This window comes from Scyliorhinus torazame, chromosome 2 (genome assembly GCF_047496885.1).
Source record: "Scyliorhinus torazame isolate Kashiwa2021f chromosome 2, sScyTor2.1, whole genome shotgun sequence".
NCBI lineage: Eukaryota > Metazoa > Chordata > Chondrichthyes > Carcharhiniformes > Scyliorhinidae > Scyliorhinus > Scyliorhinus torazame.
This window is the reverse complement of record NC_092708.1, coordinates 378,059,518-378,067,214: the sequence shown is the minus strand read 5'-3', so window position 1 is coordinate 378,067,214 and position 7,697 is coordinate 378,059,518. Positions and strand designations below refer to the sequence as shown.

At 51.9% G+C, this 7,697-nt stretch overlaps 1 non-coding gene across 1 annotated transcript; it reads left to right on the top strand.

Moving 5' to 3' along the window:
* Positions 1–2,280: 2,280 nt before the first annotated feature.
* Positions 2,281–2,468, top strand: LOC140407966 (U2 spliceosomal RNA). The gene has a single exon (XR_011939921.1). It is a non-coding gene; the product is annotated as a U2 spliceosomal RNA (small nuclear RNA).
* Positions 2,469–7,697: the final 5,229 nt, after the last annotated feature.

Genomic DNA, 7,697 nt, shown 5'->3' with positions numbered 1-7,697 from the left:
CCCTGTTTTATAGTGCGTGTGCTCTCACTGGTGATTGGCTGCGATGTAATGTGTGTGCTGGTTGGTCCAACTGCCTGTCCATCAGTGTGTGTGTGATTGCACCATGATATGCTGATGTGGATATCATGACAGGAGAGATCATCTCAGTGCCGGGACATCACTAACAGGGGTTTCACAAGGTAGTGTCCTAGGCCCAACCATCTTCAGCTGCTTCATCAATGACCTTTCCTCCATCATGGCTTGAATGTTATGCCCCCTCTGGTGGGTTTTGAGGCGGGGGAGGAGCCTGATATTGCAACTACCCCGCCCCGACCCTGAAGTGATTTTATGGTGGAATGGGCAGGGCCCCGGCTAGGAAACCCACTCTTGCCCAATTATTGCCCTTGAGTGGCCACTTAACGGCCACTTAAGGATCTTTTCCCACCAAGACATAATTTTTAGGCTGGCAAGCATCGGATAGCTAAGGTGCGAAACAGAAAAATTTACCTTGCTTGATCTCAGGTGGGATGATGGGAGGGGAATGCGCTCTAATGCACATTCTCTAATGCAGTGGATGACTGCACAATGAGGAGCACCATTCACAAATCCTCAGATCTTGAAGCAGTCCATGTCGAAATGCAGCAAGACCTGGACAGTATCCAGGCTTGGACTGAGAGTGGCAAGTTACATTCACACCACACAAGTGCCAAGCAGTGACCATCTCCTACAAGAGAGGATCTAATCATCGGCCTTTGACATTCAATGGGATTACCATCACTTAATGTCCCACTGTCAACATCCTGGGGGTTACCATCGATCAGACGCTGATCTAGACTAGCCATATAAATACTGTGGTCACAAGAACAGGTCAGAGTCTGGGAACTCTGCACCTCCTGAGCCCCCAAAGGCTGTTCACCATCAACAAGACGCAAGTCAGGAGTGTGATGGAATACTCTCCACTTGCCTGGATGAGTGCAGATCCAACAACATTCAAGAAGTTCGACACAGGGGCTGCATGTGGCGCAGTGGTTAGCACTGGGACTGCAGCGCTGAGGACCCGGGTTCGAATCCCAGCCCTGGGTCACTGTCCGTGTGGAGTTTGCACATTCTCCCCATGTCTGCATGGGTTTCACCCCCACACCTCAAAGATGTGCAGGTTAGGTGGATTGGCCACGCTAAATTGCCCCATTGGGAAAAAAAATTATTGGGAAACTAAAATTAAAAAAAAAAAATTCGGGGAAAAGGAGACCGTGGAGGACGTTGGATGGTTCCCTGAGCAGAGTTCCCTGAGTCATCTGGAAGAACGCCTCATCACCTGAACTTTCAAACAAGCACCAAGACCTAGCTTGGCTGGTGGTGAGAAGGGCCCTCCCTGTCAGATTCTTCATGCACACCCGAAGGCTCTGCACCAATGCACGCTGCCCTCGGAGTGGCTGTGGGGGAAATGAGACGGTCACACACCTCCTTGTGGAATGTGCCTTTGCAAAGAAGGTCTGGAGAGAGATGCAGTGGTATTTGTCAAGGTTTATCCCAAACAGATCTGTGACACAGGACTCTGTGCTCTACGGACTGTTTCCAGGGACACACACCGAGACAACCATCAGCTGCTGCTGGAGGGTCATTAACTCGGTGAAAGACTGGGGGCAGCATGGTGACGCAGTGGGTTAGCCCTGTTGCCTCACGGTCCCAGGTTCGATCCCGGCACTGGGTCACTGTCCATGTGGAGTTTGCACATTCTCCCAGTGTTGCGTGGGTTTCGCCCCCACAACCCAAAGATGTGCAGGCTAGGTTGATTGGCCATGCTAAATTGCCCCTTAATTGGAAAAAGTGAATTGTGTAATCTAAATTTTTAAATAAATAAGTAAATAAAAAACTCGGTGAAAGACGCTCTTTGGTCTGCCCGAAACTTGCTGATCTTCCAGTGCAAAGAATTGTCCTCGACCAAGTGTTGCAGACTGGCACATTCCAAGGTCCAGGACTACGCTACGTGCTGAGGGACGCACTCAAGCTTGGGGCAGCTGCCGCCAAGGCGCAATGGGGAAAGACCACTGTGTAAAGTCTTTCCAGCAAATGTACACCGAGGGGCGGGTAACAGTGTAAACCCCCCTCGGTCTGGGCCACCAACACTCCAATGTATAAAACAAACATGCCACTGTAAATATTTAAGAAGGAATTGTAACGTAAACAGGGAAATGCGTGTAATGTCATCAAACTTGAATGGAAGAAAGTCAAGTGAATGTGTAAATCCGATGGAAATGTACAGTCAAGACAATTCGAAATGTTCTGTAATGTTTATTAGAGATTTTATGAATAAAGTGTATTTTCATGAAAAAAAATCTGTTCTTATCAGTTTAATATCTGATATGTCCCTTATCTGGGGACCATATATTAAATTGATTTTTGGAGCAGGGAGATGGAATAGGGGCTTGCTCCGTCCACTCCACGCATCGACTCGGTATTGCAGTATCTCCGAGAACGGTGCACAAACCCCTTTATGGGGAATTTCAAAGTACAAAAACACTTCAAGCATGCACATGCACAGCTACACTTTATCCCCTTTCTTACAATTCTCTACCACACACCAAATTCCTGCCCATTCTCCATGTGCCACACACTATTGCAGTATCTCTGCCAATGTTGCACCCCCCCCCTCTATGGGGAATTTCAAAGTCTAAAAATAGCTTGAGCACAGTTACACTTCTCCACTTTATACTCTTTTCTGATCATCCTCCAGTCAATCACAACAAAATTAATGCTCATTTTCCACATCCCACACACTAAACGCACCACACTCCCTCACTGCTTTGCTTTGCACAACACCTTAACTACCCGAAAGAGAAAATGCTGGAAAATCTCAGCAGGTCTGACAGCATCTGTCGGGAGAGAAAAGAGCTAACGTTTCGAGTCCGATGACTCTTTGTCAAAGCATTTTCCCTTTTGTTTCAGATTCCAGCATCCGCAGTAATTTGCTTTTACCTGAACTACCTCTCTCTCTGCCTTGCCAAACCGCTGTTGTAAGTCAATCAATTCAGATACTGAAACCAGCTCCTTAATTTTTTTAATAAATGTTTTTTATTGGATTTTTACACAGAGTATAATTTGCCGTTATGTACACAGGATATGATATATCTATATATATGTAAGTAGGCACCCGTTTGTGCCGGTGAGGCACTTCCGGAGGGCAATCCCGGTGTTGCCCCTCGCTTCTCTCAGATGGATTTCGCCGCCGTTGTCTTCTCGTGCACGCTGCCGCTTCATCCGGCCCACGTTCTGTGGAAGCCGTCGTCTGACCCTCGGATGGTGAATTTGATTTTCTCCATTTGGAGAGATTCCGAGAGGTCGGACAGCCAGTCTGCAGCTTTGGGTTTTGCTGCTGACCGCCAGCCGAACAGGATTCTACGGCGGGCGATCAGGGAGGCAAAGGCAAGGGCGCCCGCCCTCCTCCCCAGGAATAGATCTGGCTGGTCCGAAACCCCGAAGACTGCCACTTTTGGGCATGGCTCCACCCTCACCCCTGAGGTGTTGGGTGCTCTGAGGTACAGACGAACCAACACAGTTGCGATTGGTACAATGCAGTTTTATTCCATCTAACTATTTATACATCAGACTTGGTACTCAGCACGTTGTGACTGTGTGAGTGTCTTGCTATGAGGTCCTGGCCCTGTGCTGTCTCCAGATGGACTGCCCAGGAGGTGTCGTGTTTCTTGTCTTATACTGTGTCTGCTCTTGTCTGTGATTGGCTGTCGTGTTATGTGTGCTAATTGGTCTGTTGGTCTGTCTATCATTATGTATGTGTTATGATGTATGTTTGAATATCATGACACCCCCCTTTTTTACAAGATTATGTGCCTACGTGGTTATAAATATAAATGTGTCCTGAGTGCAGCTAAAGGTGTGTGTGTGCGTAATATTTACATCATGTACATGGGGCTTAACTATATACAAGGGGCGATGTCAGGTGTGACATGCTAACGAGGTTGTACCATAACAAAAGAAGAACAACGTGGAAATTTGGAACGATCAAACGAGGCCTGTAACGATAAAACAGTGACATGTTATAAAACAGTGGTTGCAAAAGTTTGACGTGTGAACAGTCTCATAAGTCCAGTCTAGTAGGTGTGCGACGAATTTGGGTTGACCGCCTCAAGGGTGGGTCGAGAACCACCGGCTGAGGTGCGAGCCTGGCCACGGGTGGCGATGGAAGGGGCATGGTATATGGCAGCTCCACAAAGTCGCTATCAGGAACCAGTGGAGGACACGCCGTCTGTGTAGGGTCCCGTTGCGAGCATGGAAGTAAGCGAAGGGCTCGGCAATTGCGCCTACGCACGGATCCATCCGGCATGCGTACCAGGAACGAGCGGGGAGCCACGCGTCGGAGAACTTCGGCAGGTGCTGACCAGCCACCGTCTGGTACGTGGATGCGGACGTTGTCTCCAGGGGCCAGGGAGGGAAGATCAGTTGCCCGTATGTCATACGATCTCTTCTGGCGTTCGCGCTGCAGTTGCATCCTATGCAGTACCGGAGCATGGTCTATTGTTGGTGCCAGGATGGAAGGCACAGTGGTTCTGAGGGCGCGACCCATCAGCAGCTGTGCTGGTGAGAGACCAGTGGCTAGTGGGGCTCGAGCGATAGGCCAGCAGGGCGAGGTAGAAGTCCGACCCGGCAGCAGCAGCCTTGCAGAGGAGCCACTTGGCAATGTGACCTTCATGTAGTTGGTCGAGAACCAGCTGGCGCATGCTGTGCGGAATCACAATGCGGTCCAGCTTCAGAAGGACACCATCAATGATGGCTAGGTCGTCTCGTACATTGTAGAATTGTGGGCACTGCCCCTTGAGCCACCCTTCCGTCATGTGGCGCATCACACGTTGTAGAAGGGGGTCAGCCGCAGTCTCACGGCGAATGTGGGCCAGACGTGCATCAATAGCTGGCAGATTGGCCGATGTGAAAGCCACCTGTGCCTCGACCTGACATACGAACCCCTCTGCATCTGGCGGCGTGCTCACTGCTCTGGATAGGGCATCCGCCACGATGACGTCCTTCCCTGGAGTGTAGACCAGTTGGAAGTCGTACCTCCTGAGTTTAAGTAGGATGCGCTGGAGGCGAGGGGTCATGTCGTTCAGGTCCTTGTTTATTATGCCGACCAGGGGGCAGTGGTCAGTTTCGACCGTGAACCGTGGAAGACCATAGACGTAATTGTGGAACTTGTCTAAACCGGTTAGCAAGCCCAGGCATTCTTTTTCGATTCGCGCGTAGCGCTGCTCTGTGGGGGTCATGGCCCGCGATGCATAGGCCACTGGGGCCCATGATGCCGTGTCATCCCTCTGCAGGAGCACTGCTCCAATGCTGGATTGGCTGGCATCAGTTGAGATTTTGGTGGCACGAGACGTGTCAAAAAACGCCAACACTGGTGCCGTAGTGAGTTTGTGTTTGAGCTCCTCCCATTCCAGCTGGTGTGTGTTGCCACTGGAACTCTGTAGATTTTCTGACGAGGTGGCGCAGAGTCGTCGTGTGGGAGGCAAGGTTGGGAATGAACTTCCCCAGGAAGTTGACCGTGCCAAGGAAGCGTAGGACAGCCTTCTTGTCGGCCGGCCGCAGCATGGCTGTGATGGCGCTCACCTTGTCTGCATCCGGACGGACCCCTGACCGGGAGATATGGTCCCCAAGGAACTTCAACTCGGTCTGGCCAAAGGAGCACTTGACTCGGTTGAGGCGCAGGCCGTTTTCCCGTATGCGGGCAAAAACGCGTTGGAGACGATATATATGCTCCTGCGGTGTGGTGGACCAGATGATGACATCGTCCACATATACGCGCACCCCTTCGATGCCTTCCATCATTTGCTCCATGATTCTATGGAAGACCTCGGATGCCGAGATGATGCCAAATGGCATCCGGTTGTAGCAGAACCTGCCGAAAGGGGTGTTGAAGGTACATAGCTTTCGGCTGGACGGGTCCAGTTGGATCTGCCAAAATCCTTTAGAAGCATCCAGTTTCGTGAATATCTTCGCCTGGGCCATTTCACTGGTGATCTCCTCCCGTTTGGGTATGGGATAATGTTCCCTCATAATATTATTATTGAGGTCTTTGGGGTCAATACAGATGCGGAGCTCGCCAGAGGGCTTCTTGACACACACCATGGAGCTGATCCATGGCGTAGGCTCCGTGACCCTGGATAGGACCCCTTGGTCCTGGAGATCCTGCAGCTGCTGCTTGAGGCGGTCTTTAAGTGGCGCAGGAACCCTGCGAGGTGCGTGAACGACCGGGATGGCGTCCGGTGTGAGGCGAATTCGGTAGGTGTATGGCAGTGTTCCCATGCCTTCGAATGCCTCCTGGTTGTGGGCGAGGAGCGATTGGAGCTGTGCGTAGAACTCTGCATCCGGGAAGTCAGACGTGCCGTCTGGAGAGAGAGAGAGAGGATTCGTTGCGCAAGGTGGAGAGCCTTACATGCTTGTGCGCCCAGCAGGGAGTCCTTCGATGAGCCAACTATCTCGAACGAGGGTGTGGCCGTGTGTGTGTTGTGTGTCACCTGGAGCTGGCAGGATCCCATGGCCGGGATAACGTTCCCGTTGTAGTCGACCATCTTGCACCGGGATGGCTGGATTGGTGGTCTCACCTTTATGGTGTAGAAGGCTGACCATGCTATGAGGTTGGCGGAGGCGCCAGTGTCCAGGCGGAAAGTGATCGGCGATCGGTTGACCGTTAGGGTGGCACTCCATCCATCGCCCGGATTGATGAGTTGACCCGGTTCGCATCAATGACCGCAACCCGGAAGGCATCTTGGTCATCTGTGTCGTCGGTTTGGATGTCGTGATGTGGAGGCTGAATGGTCCGCATGTTCCTGAGAGGTTGTCGGAGATGTGGAAGATCAGCAGGTTGAGCCGCTCGACAGTAGGCAGTGTGGTGGCCCATCTTGCCACAGCGTAGGCATCGTCGGGTTTTTGCAGGACATTGCCCTTTTAAATGTGCAGCTCCACAGTTGCCGCACGTCATGACGTCATGGCGTTCGTTACGCCACTGCGCATGTGCAGTTCGGTCTTGCGTCGGGCGCGCCTGCGCAGCACGTCCCTCAGTGTTGCCGTAGGTATTGACGCGCACAAACGCGGGAGGCCTCAAAAAGCGCGCGAAACGGCTGCCCTTGTCCGGGCAGCGGGCCGGGAGAAACTCGATTGCCTGGACGCGTTCGGCCTCGTGGGCGGCCTGGCTTGCCGATTCGATCGCTTGGGACCCCCTCCGTGCCGATTCGGTCGCCTGAAATTGGGCATATCGGCTGGTCGCATTTCCATGCAGGACACAGGCTTCAACTGCAGATGCTAAGGTCAGGCCTTTAATTTTTTAGAAGCTGCTGGCGTAGGCCACTGGAGGCAACGCCAAAAACGATCTGGTCCCGGATCATGGACTCTGAGGTGGTGTCGTAACCGCAGGACTGCGCGAGTATGCGGAGGTGCGTCAGGAAGGACTGAAAGAGCTCATCCTTACCTTGCAGGCGCTGCTGAAAGACATACCTCTCAAAGCTTTCGTTGACCTCAACGTTGAAGTGCTGGTTGAGCTTGAGGAGGACCGTGTCATACTTAGATTTGTTCTCGCCTTCTGCGAACACCAAGGAGTTGTTTCCATCGATGGCGTGCTGACCTGCGGTAGTGAGGAGCATGGCAATCTTTGTTTTGTCCGAGTCGCCCTGTTTTTCATTGGCTTGCATGAAGAGTTCGAATCGCTGCTTGAA